Below are 11,498 nucleotides of genomic sequence, written 5' to 3' on the forward strand. Positions count from 1 at the left end.
TGCACTTTGGCCCCCCCCCCCCCCCCCCAATATTGAAATATTTCAGCACGACAATGTTCCCAAGCAAGTGGATAACGACATAGACGGCCAGCTTCTTGTTTCTTCCATAAGAATCGTTGAAGAAGGTTCCAAGGATGGGAATTTAGAACACGATAATTTGGATGTGAAAAAAACTGACAATAACTTGGTTGAAGTGTTAGAGACATTGAACATGGCTGTTAATCTTGAAAAGGCTCTTCTTAAGCATGGGGCTATTGATGAGGATAATATGGTTGTTGAGGATGGTAATATTCATCAATATAAAGAATATGTTGCTAGTGAGAGTGAAAGTAATTCCCCTACTCATCTTGATGGTAAACAGTGCTCTAATGATACCTTAGAGGAAGGTGAAGTTCGTGAACATGGTAATATTGATATATAGATTCCTATGGAAGAAGTAAAGAAGCCGTCCAAGTCTATGTTCTCGTCCAAAGAGAAAAACAAAATTATGGAGGTTGGGAACAGTTCTCATTCCAAAAAGAAAGGTAAGAAATCTAAGGGTCTTTCTCCGGTTAACCCTAGAATCACTAGATCTTCAACACTTTCCATTAATGGTTAAAGCTCTCTTATGGAACATTAGGGGTGTGGGTGGCTCTCTATCTAAGGATAGGGTCAAAAACTTATGTAGAATTCATGGTACTCAAATGCTGGTTTTGATTGAACCTTTGATTGCTGCTAATAATATTGACTCTCTCAAGCATTTTTTGGGTTATGACTACTTTTTTGGCAATTGTTCCAACAAAATTTGGCTTTTTTGGAAGTCTTCTGTTTCTTTAAATGTCATAGCTGATCTCCCTCAAGTTGTTCATATTAATTTTTTGTTTAGTCAAACCTCTTGCTATGCTTCTTTTATTTATGCTGCTTGTTCTAGAGCTGGTAGAAGGATTTTGTGGGATCAGCTTTTCGATTTTTCCTCTACGGCTAACGGCCCTTGGCTTGTTGGGGGAGACTTTAATTGTATTTCTTCTTCTAATGAAAGGGTTGGGGGTAAGGCTCCTAACTTTTACAATATGAAGGATTTCAATGATATGTTTTGTCATTGCAACCTTCATGATATTGGTGTTTCTGGTAATATCTTCACGTGGAATAAAGGTGTTATGTGGCAAAGACTTGATCAGATTCTTTTTAATTCTGCTTGGATTAATTATTTTTCTATTTCTCATGTTAGTCATCTTACTCGGACCCTTTCTAATCATTCACCCTTGCTTTTAAATTTTTCTAACACAATTACTAACACCATCTCTCCCTTTAGATTTCAAAACATGTGGCTTCTCGATGCTTCCTTTTTACAGTTTGTTAAAAATAATTGGGAGGCTCCTTTGGCTCCTTCGGATAGTGTTTCTGGTATGGTTAGGTTTTGGTTTAAGCTTAAGAGGATTAGCAACTTCTTTCTTGGTGGAATAAATGTGTTTTTAAAAACATTTTTACTAATATTTTGGTGGCGGAGGATGAGGTGAAAAAAGCGGATGAGAATTATATGATTGACCCCTCTCCCTTGAACTTATCTATCCTTAATGATGCTAAAATTTCTCTTTATAAGTTGCAGGAGAAGGAAGAAGTTTATTGGAGGCAGAAGGCTTCCTCCAAATTTCTTGCGGAAGGTGATCATAACACTAAATTCTTTCACAATATTGCTAATCACCACAATATTAGTCGTCAAATTAATAAAATTTGTGTCCCTGAAGGGGATATCATTGAGCCTAATGCTATTGCCCTTTCAAGTTCTGATTTCTTTTTCAATATCTTTAATTCAGACTTTACTCCTATGCTGCACATTGATTTTTCCTTTATTCCTGCTCTTATTTCGGAGGAGGATAATACCTTTCTCACTAAAGTTCCTTCTGTGGAGGAAATTAAGGAGAACTTAAATAGCATGAATTCTGATGCGGTTGCGGGTCCTGATGGTTTCACTAATAAATTTTCCAAAAATCTTGGGACATTATTCAGGTGGATCTTGTTAATGTTGTGGTTGACTTTTTTGGTGGCTCTAAATATCCTAAATTTTTTACCACTACTTCTATTGCTTTAATTCCTAAGGCTCAAAATGCTTCTTCTTGGAATGATTACAGGCCTATTAGCTTGTGTTCTTTTTTCAATAAATTGATTTCTAAAATTTTAATGGGGAGACTTGCTTCTATTCTTCCTAAGATCATTTCTTTGGAGCAATCTGGATTTGTTAAAGGGAGGTCCATATTTGATAACATTTTACTTGCTCAGGAATTAATCCATGATTTGGATAAAAAAGTTGTTGGCGGGAACATTATTTTCAAAATGGATATAACCAAATCCTATGATAACTTGAACTGGGAATTTCTTTATAGTGTTTTACGGTCGTTTGGTTTTAATTCCCATTTTATTAAATTAATCAAGCATAGCATTGAGTTCTGTTACTTTTCGGTTATTATTAATGGTAAACCTCATGGTTTTTTTCCTTCTTTACATGGTCTTAGACAGGGAGATCCTCGATCTCTCGCCGGCTCTTTTCATTATTGCTATGGAATTTCTTTCTCGTGGCATGAATTTGTTTTTTAGAATGAATCCGAATTTGTATTTTCGATCTGGTGGTGTTATGCCTATCTCTCACTTAAGTTTTGCTGATGATTTCATTATCTTTACTAATGGTTCTATTCGGAATATTCAAAAAAATTTTAGTTTGTTTGACAAGTTTCAGAAGATTAGCGGGTTAACCTTTAACAAGCTCAAAAGCTCGTTTTTAACTTCTAAATCGATTTCTATTTCTCGCATTCACAATATTGAAAGGAAAACGGGTTTAATTTTCAAGTCTTTTTCGATGAAATATTTAGGCACTCCCTTATTTAAAGGAAGAAAAAAGTCCTTTCTTTTCGATGATATCTTTAATTCTATTCATAAGAAACTTAACTCTTGGGCTTTTAATTATTTATCTTATGGGGGTAGGCTTTTGCTGATTAAACATGTTCTGTGCTCTATCCCTATTTTTTTGCTTCACATTGTGGTTCCGACTGTTAATGTCTCTAAAAGGTTGGAGGTGCTTTTCAACAAATTTCTTTGGGGTTCCAAGGCGGATTCTAAGGCTATTTTGTGGGGGTCTTGGAATAGGTGTTCGGGCTCCATGGATGAGGGGAAACTTGGCTTTAAAACTATTCAAGATATGGCTCTTACCTTCAATTTTAAACTTTGGTTTAACTTTAGAGCTAATAAAAGTCTTTGGGCTAAATTTATGTATTCTAAATACTGCGGACTGAAGCATCCTTTAAACTGTTATTTCAAATTGGGTGATTCTCCTAATTGGAAAAGACTTTGCAACATTAAATGGGAGGCGGAGGATCTTATTCAATGAGGTCTAGGGTGTGGCAATATTTTATTTTGGTAGGACAATTGGTTGGGTAATTTTTTGATCGACAATCTTTTAAATACCCGTTCCATTGGCTTTTGTAAAGTTAAGGATTTTTTCATTAATGATATGTGGAATTTGGACTTACTTTATAACTTACTGCCTATTTTCATTGTCCAATCCATTGTGCATATTTCTATTCATTCAGACATGGATGATTGTATTTTGTCTATTTGCTCTAACGATGGCCATTTTAGCTCCAAACATGTTTGGAATGTTATTAAACATCCTAGGCCTACCAGTTTTACTAATGTTGCTTTTTGGCATGAGAGCATTCATCCTACTTACTCCTTCTTAGTTTGGAAAATTTTGAATGATTACATTCCTGTGGACACTTTGCTTATTAAGAAAGACATCGTTATTGTTTCTAAATGTCAGTGTTGCTACCACATTGAAAATTTACTTCATGTTTTCATTCAAGGCCCAATTGCTATGAAAGTTTGGATGTATTTTGATAATCTCTTTAAAGTCTTTCCTACTTTTAACTGCAATTCCATGCATACTGTTCTTACCTTTTGGTTTATTAAGTTAAAAGGCCATATTCACAATATTATTCCTGTTTTAATTTGTTGGTATCTTTGGGAAAGCAGGAATGTCTCTAAACATGTTAATGAAAGGATGGAAGATGTTTCTATCGTTTCTAAAATTAGACAAAAAATCACTCAATTGTTTGTGGCTAAGATTATCAAGCAAGATTCTTTCAAAGGCTATCATCATTTAGTTAGTGAGTTTGGCTTCAGTTTTCTGTCCCCTGTGATTTCTCCTAATACTAGAATTATTTTTTGGAATAAACCTTTGGAGGGCTGTCTTAAACTTAATACTGATGGGGCTTTTAATCCCTCTGGTGCGGGGTGTGGTGGCATTATTAGGAACAATAAATGCTATGTTATTAAGGCTTTTGCAGGTCCCTCTAATGCTTCTAATGCTATACAAGCTAAATTGGATAGTTTACTGTATGGGATCAAGCTTTGTATTTTTATTGGTGCTGCTAATCTTTGGGTTGAGGTGGACGCTATGCTTATCATTCACTATATCAAAGGTCTTTGTTCTGCCAATGCTGAGAATTTTTATAAAATTAGAGATATTAAACATTTTCTCTCCAGGACCTCGTTTAAAATTTTGCATATTTTAAGGGAGGGGAATGCGGTGGCTGACTTACTTGCTAAAAGGGGTTGTATGTTTCTTAATTTTGAGGAGTTTGAGGAGTTCAACCTCCCCAATGATGTGCTTGGTCTTGTCAGATTAGACCGTTTAAATTTGCCTTATTTTCAATTGGATTAGTCCGTTTGGCTTTGTTCTTCCATGCGGTTCTACCTTGTTTTTGTTGTTCTGTTGTTTCTCTGTTGGCTACTGGAGGGTTTTTTGTTATTTTGAATGTGGTTTTTTGGGCCATTGTTTCTGGTGGTGAGGTATCTGGGTGGTGTTTCTTTTCAGATGGCTGAGTGTTTTCTTTATTGGTTTGGTTGCTGGGGTACTGGTGCTTTGAATGGGGTTTACCTTACGTGCTGCACTGTGATTCATGTTGGCTTGCTGGTTGGTATGAAGTTATTTCTGGATCCATCTTTCTATTTCTTGAAGCTGGTTGGGATGTTAAGTTTTCCCTTTTCTGTGGTTGGTAGGCTCTTTCTCGGTTTTATTTTCCTGTTGCTGGGGCAGGGGCAGGGGCTGGGCATGATGGTTTTTCTGCATTATCATAATACCTCTTTTTGTTATTTTTTGCCCTGCTGGAGGGAGTATGATCCCTTTTTGCTGTCTGTTGAGAGATCCTTAACGGAGGGTATTATTTCCTGCCTCAATAGGCTCATCAAGTATATCTGCAGTGATACTTTTAAGCACAGGAGGAACTTTCTGTCTTCTTTTTGTAGCTGTAATCCTTTTGGGCATATTGGTTCTGATTTATCCGAAGTCTCTGCGATTTTTAGCGTCCAAACTAATTTTTATCTTTTGAGTTTTACTTTTTGCATGCCTAGATTTTTTGATCAAATGGAGATTTTAAAAGAATACAAGGTACATTTCAATTTTACGAATTCCTTACCTTTTTGTCTTTCTCTTTACTTTTGCAGGAAGATGGTGCTGAATGCTTATATTAGGATCTTCCAGTTTTGGGTGCTGTTCTCTTACAGCCCGAGTTTTTTCTTGACTGATTTTTGTAATCTTAGAACAAGGAATCACCGGCTCTTAGGTTTTCTTTCTTTTAATCGTGTAGCTCTTTTGAGCAGTTGTGAGCTCGAGGATCCTTTTAAGGATCTTGTAACCTTTTTTTTGATATGAACGCGTAGGCCCCTTTATGGGTTTAAAAAAAATATATATACCTAACAATTTCTACAAATATTATAATTTTAAAAGAAAAATATTAAAAAAAATATTTTTAAATATATTTATTACATAACGGTATAGTACCTGTATGGGTTCAGTTGCCGATCAGAGAGAATCCAACCAACGGCCGTGACGATCCGCCGCGTCGCCGCCTCGACTTCCTTGGGGTCCGGCTTCTCTCCGCCGCTGAAATTATACTTCCAGTTCATCTTCTCCAATATGAATTGAACCGCTCTCACCGTCCATTCGCCGTGATCACCGACGGCGAGGTTCGGAAGGCCGACGACTTCCTTCAGTTCCTTCAGAACTAACTGCTTCTTTTCTTCAATATCATCGCCCTTCTCTGTAATCGGAAAGCTCATAACCTGCAACGAGAATGCGAAGAAGAAGAAGAAGAAAAAGATAGCAACTTTGGCTTCCATTTTTAATCTTTGATCGAACGATGTTCAGTAACAGCTGATTCTACTGATATTTATGAAGAAAATTTCAATGCAACGGCTCAAAATTTTTAATAAACAAAAGATAACAGTTTTTTTTGGGTTTAAATGAATTAAAACTCAATGAAATGTCCAATTAAAATTGAAGATTTAGGAGATAAATGAGTTCAACTATTGATTGTTTCTTGAGAGAGAGAGAGAGAGAGTCCAATAACTCCATAAAATATTCAGACCTCATTACATCAACGCTGTATTAAATGAATTAAAACGCTGTAATTCTAACATCTCAAATTCTCAACGAGAGTTTCATTTAGGCTAAACTTAAAAAAACTATAGTTTTAGGGTTGTTTGGGATGACTTTTTTATTGCTTCTTGAAGTAGTTTTTTAGTTAAAAAATTAAAATTTTTATACTAAAAAATTGCTTTAAGAAGCAGTAAGAAAACAGTCTCAAACGAAGCCATAGTCTAAATTTATTGGCTTGAATGAAACTTCACAAAACTTCCTGAGGTGAATTTTAATACAAATCAGGGTTAATCACTTGCATGAATGCTTAAATTATTCAATATATGTCTATTTTTTGGGTTTAATCAGGACAATAGCCCATTTTATTAAGAAAATATAAAGGTTACAAATGACAGACTTACAGAACCGAAAATTAAAAGGAATACAAAAGATCTAAGATAATCAAGAATGGAACCAAAATTAAAAAACAACCTAGACATGCAACACCAAAACAACTAAGATACAAACCAGAGCTAACAAAGAATAACAGCTCCAGCTAAAAAACACAAAGGACCACCAAACAGAAGAAAAATTCAATCAAAACTGGAATTTTTTCAAGTAACTGATTGAAGTGCTTCCAGTTGCTAGTCTTGACACTGATAGCATTCTTAATAATGCTAATGATATTATCCGGAGAATTCCTTTTGTTGGCAAATTTGCGATTATTCCTCTCTCTCCATAAATGATACACGGTGCAGCAAACCGACAAACAGCAAAAATTCTCCCATTTGGTCTGATGCAGCAAGTTGTCCAAAAATTCTAAAACCTGAAGCAAATTTGGTCTAAGTAAGAAAGAATTTAAATCAGGAATAAGATTGCTAATGACATGAAAGGTAAAATCACAATAAAAGAAGAGATGGTTATGATCTTCCGTGGCTTTGTTGCAAAGGCAGCATTCTGGATTGATCTTTTGATCAACAAATCTGCAACTTTAAGTTTCTGCAAAATGGTCATCCAGGTGAATATAGAATATCTAAGAGAATAATACTTGTGCAACACATATTTATGCCAATTTACCTCCTCCAAATAAGCATAGTTGGAAGACAAAAAATTCTTAAACTTAGGATTAAAAGAGCCGTCCCAAGCCAAAGCTGGTTGCTCTTTAATCTCCATAGAATAAATAATATGCCCAACATTCTCAGGAAAAGAATCTCACAGAGCCCAAATATTATTCCTGATACAATCTTGAATAGTTAACCCATTAAACTACTTAATTGGCCACAGTAAAAAACTCAGACAAAGATTTCTCATTAATCCAAGAATCCCAGTATAATGAGAAATTAGAAGAAGGATCGATTAATGTGGAAAGTAAAACGTGTCTTGATTTTATGCACAGTGACACAAATATTCTTCCAGAATTTAGTAGCTTTAGCCAATGGAGGTTTCCAGGGAGACAAATATTTATACTTAAACTAGGAATAAATCAAATTGTCCTGAGTAAGCATATTCCAAACAAAAGTGGAGTAGAAACTGTAATAAAGAGAGTCAATAGAGGTAATACCTAAACCCCCATTCTGCTTAGGAATAACAGTTTTATCCCAAGCAATCATATGGACTTTCTTACCATTAATATTCCCATAAAATAAGAACTTGGAGCACAATTTGTTAATGGAATATTCAATATATGTCATACATATCTATAGTTTCTTTCCAAAAAAAACTCTGAACATTTATTTAATTTTTATTATTTTAAATCTCAAACATTCAAATTTATTCATTTTAATTTAATTCAATTTAAATAAAAATAACTAAATAATAATGTAAAAAAATAATTAATGAATTATGTTAAATTTTTATTTTTAAGAAGTTTAATAGTTATTAAATAAGAAATGTCAATTAATTAATTATAATGATAGCTTCACGTTAAATATATTTATTAAAATATTATTTCTATAAATTAAAATTTAAAAAATTACTTTAAGTATTAATTTTTACTTCTCAATAAATATATTTGCTCAATATTCTAAGAAAGAAGTTTTTTTTTTGTTCAATTTCATTTTTAAAGTGATTCATGTCAAGATTATTCAACAAGTTTTACGCTGGCTATATAGCTGTCGACTACCTAACGCAGCCCTCTACTTTTCCCATCCAGGATTTGGTACCTGGAAACGACAGTGTTAAAAGAGAAGCACAATACTAAGTTAGGTGTTGCAGAGATGAGGATGCTCAGGTGGATAAGTGTCTTTACCCCTAGAGATAGGATACAAAATGAGCATGTACGTGAAAAGTTTGGAGTAGCTTCATTGGAAGATAACATTAGAGAGAGTCGCCTTAGATGGTTTGGTTACATAAAACAACAGCTTTCCGATGATCTGATTAGGAAAGTAGAGGTATTATATTTGATTTATGTTAAGAAAGGTAGAGAAAGACCTAAAAAGATTTGATTATAAAATATTAGAAATGATCTTTCTTTGTTAGATTTAAACGAGAATTTGACTTTTAATAGGACCCAATGAAAAAAAAGGATTCATATAGCCGACCCACATAATGAGAAAAATGCTTGATGTTGTTATAATTTCTAAAGTGATGCACATCCTAACCTATTTTATCCATCCTCAAAAGGAGTCAATAGTTTCGTTATGTTTCGTACGACAAAAGTAGAAAGTTTATCATAGTCTCAAATGTTTCGAATGAAATATTAAATATTCAATGCTAAAATTTTAATCATATTTTCTATTTTATCATTAGTTCAATTAAAAAATGAACTTCTATGCTTTGGCAATTCTAATCTTTTAGAATTACAATGCCTTTGAACTATTCAAATATAATTTCAAGAAAAAAAAAAATATTTATAATATTGGCTGCCTATATAAGAAGAGAAGCTATCATAAAATATATTTTTTATTTTCAAAAAATAAAGTCAAATATATACTTATCATTGTAATATCATTAATTGGAAATATCTTCAAAGTCAATTCCTTTTTTTTTTTTTCCCCCCCAAAAATATTCCCTTTTTTACCGTTGAAGTCGTAGGATTCCAAACAACATTTTCCTCCAATTAGAAGCGAACACGTCGGATTGGCCCATAGCTCCCAACCATCCAGCTGTCCATGCAACCCCACCACCCAGGTGGACGGTCAGATCTGTTGGCTCACGTTTGTTATTCTATTCCACCACGCAGCAGAAGCAGGCGGGGACGTTATCAAGACATCACATTTCCATCCAACCACCAACCCGTCGGTGACAGGCACCTATTCCCTCACAAAATTACTAAACTACCCCTATACTTAATTTACCGAATTTCCTACAATACCCCTGCATAATACGAAAATCTCATAGAAATCCCACATATCTCCCTTCTAGGTTTACAAGATGAAAAGGAGACCAATTCAAAGTGGTGAGTAGGAGTGTAAATGAGTCTAAGTTAAGTCGAGTTCGAGAGGCCACTTCTGATTTGAGCTTGAACTTAATTAAGTAATCGATTCAAGCTCTAGCTCGAGTTTTATTTTATAAGTTCGAGCAGGCTCACGAGTCGACTCATTTATTATGAAAGGATAAAATAGATATTGATATATCTGTTAAGAACCACTGGTTTAATTTACATTGCTATCCTATCATTAGCCGACACGTGTACATATCTTATATGCAGCTCTATAAATACACTTGTATATCTGTAAACAAGGGAAGGAAAAATATTAATAAAGTTTTTCATTTGTTCTTCTTCTTCCTCTGTACCGTCGGGTTATACGTTTCTACATGGTATCAAGAGGCTCAAGATCTTGAGGACCTTCTCCATGGCGGCTCAGTCCTCCACTTCTTCCTCCACGGGCGTTGCGACGGGAGCAAACTCCTCTACCACTGCTATTTCTCCCTCTCTCAAGTTCGTGATTTTAAATCTCAAACTACTTGTTCCGCACGCTCTTACAGCAGATAACTTTCCTATTTGGAGTACTCAGATTGCCAAATTGTTTCGAGCAAATGGGTTTGCCGAGTTTCTTGATTCAAAACCGGACACCGAAAATCTCGATCCAAATCACGATACGCGTTCTTGGCAGATTACCGATCAAAATCTGGCGACCGCCATGTGTTCTACCATCTCGCCAGCACTACTTCCTTATGTGATTCATCTTGAATCAACTCACACCATCTGGACAACTCTTCATACCAGATTTCAATCCTCCAACCGTTCCAAAGTAATACAGCTTAAAAACGAGCTACACAACGTCTCAATGCTGTCCATGAACATGACTCAGTACCTTACTGAGATCAAGAAAATAGTTGATCAGATTTCCTCCGCCGGCTCTTCGGTTGATCAAGAAGACGTAATACTCTACATACTCAATGGCCTTCCTCCGGAATATCACGCCTTCACGACAACCATCCGCACAATGCAAGGATCTCTGTCGCTGGACAGCCTTTATGCGCTTCTTGCCAGTGAGGAAATTCACCTCAAGAATATTGCACAGAAGTTTCCAAAAATGCCGGATAATCAGTCCGCCCTCTACTCGATGCGTGGTCGCGGCAAACGTGGCCGAGGACGATCCACATCTGGATCGGCGACAGGGCTGAATAGCAACTCACAGTCTGCTATCACCTGTCAAATATGCAAAAAGAGAGGGCACGGTGCGGATGCGTGCTGGCATAGGCTCAACATCAATTACAAGCCAACTCCGGTTGCTGCTAAGAACAATACCGCTCTCACTGCGAATCAAGATACCACATCGAACACCGATTGGTTCATTGACTCCGGTTCCTCATCTCATATGACAAACACCACTGAAAACATGGACTTCTACAACACCTACAACGGTGCTGACACGGTAATTCTCGGGGATGGGAGATCCGTCCCTATTGCACATACGGGCTCGGGCATCCTTCCAACCCCGTCGAGTAAGCTTATTTTATCACAGCTTTTACATATTCCCTCACTGTCTTACAATCTTTTATCAATATCTAATCTCGTTAAAGACAACAATATCTCTATTACCTTTGACTCTAACGGGTTTGTATTTAAGGATCGGACAACAAATCAAATCCTTCTTAAAGGACCATGTGATCAAGGCGTCTACAAGATTGCAAATCACAGATCCAGAAATAGTTCTTCCGCTCT

The sequence above is a fragment of the Dendrobium catenatum genome, unplaced genomic scaffold (assembly GCF_001605985.2).
Source record: "Dendrobium catenatum unplaced genomic scaffold, ASM160598v2 fragScaff_scaffold_716, whole genome shotgun sequence".
In the NCBI taxonomy this organism is placed as follows: domain Eukaryota; kingdom Viridiplantae; phylum Streptophyta; class Magnoliopsida; order Asparagales; family Orchidaceae; genus Dendrobium; species Dendrobium catenatum.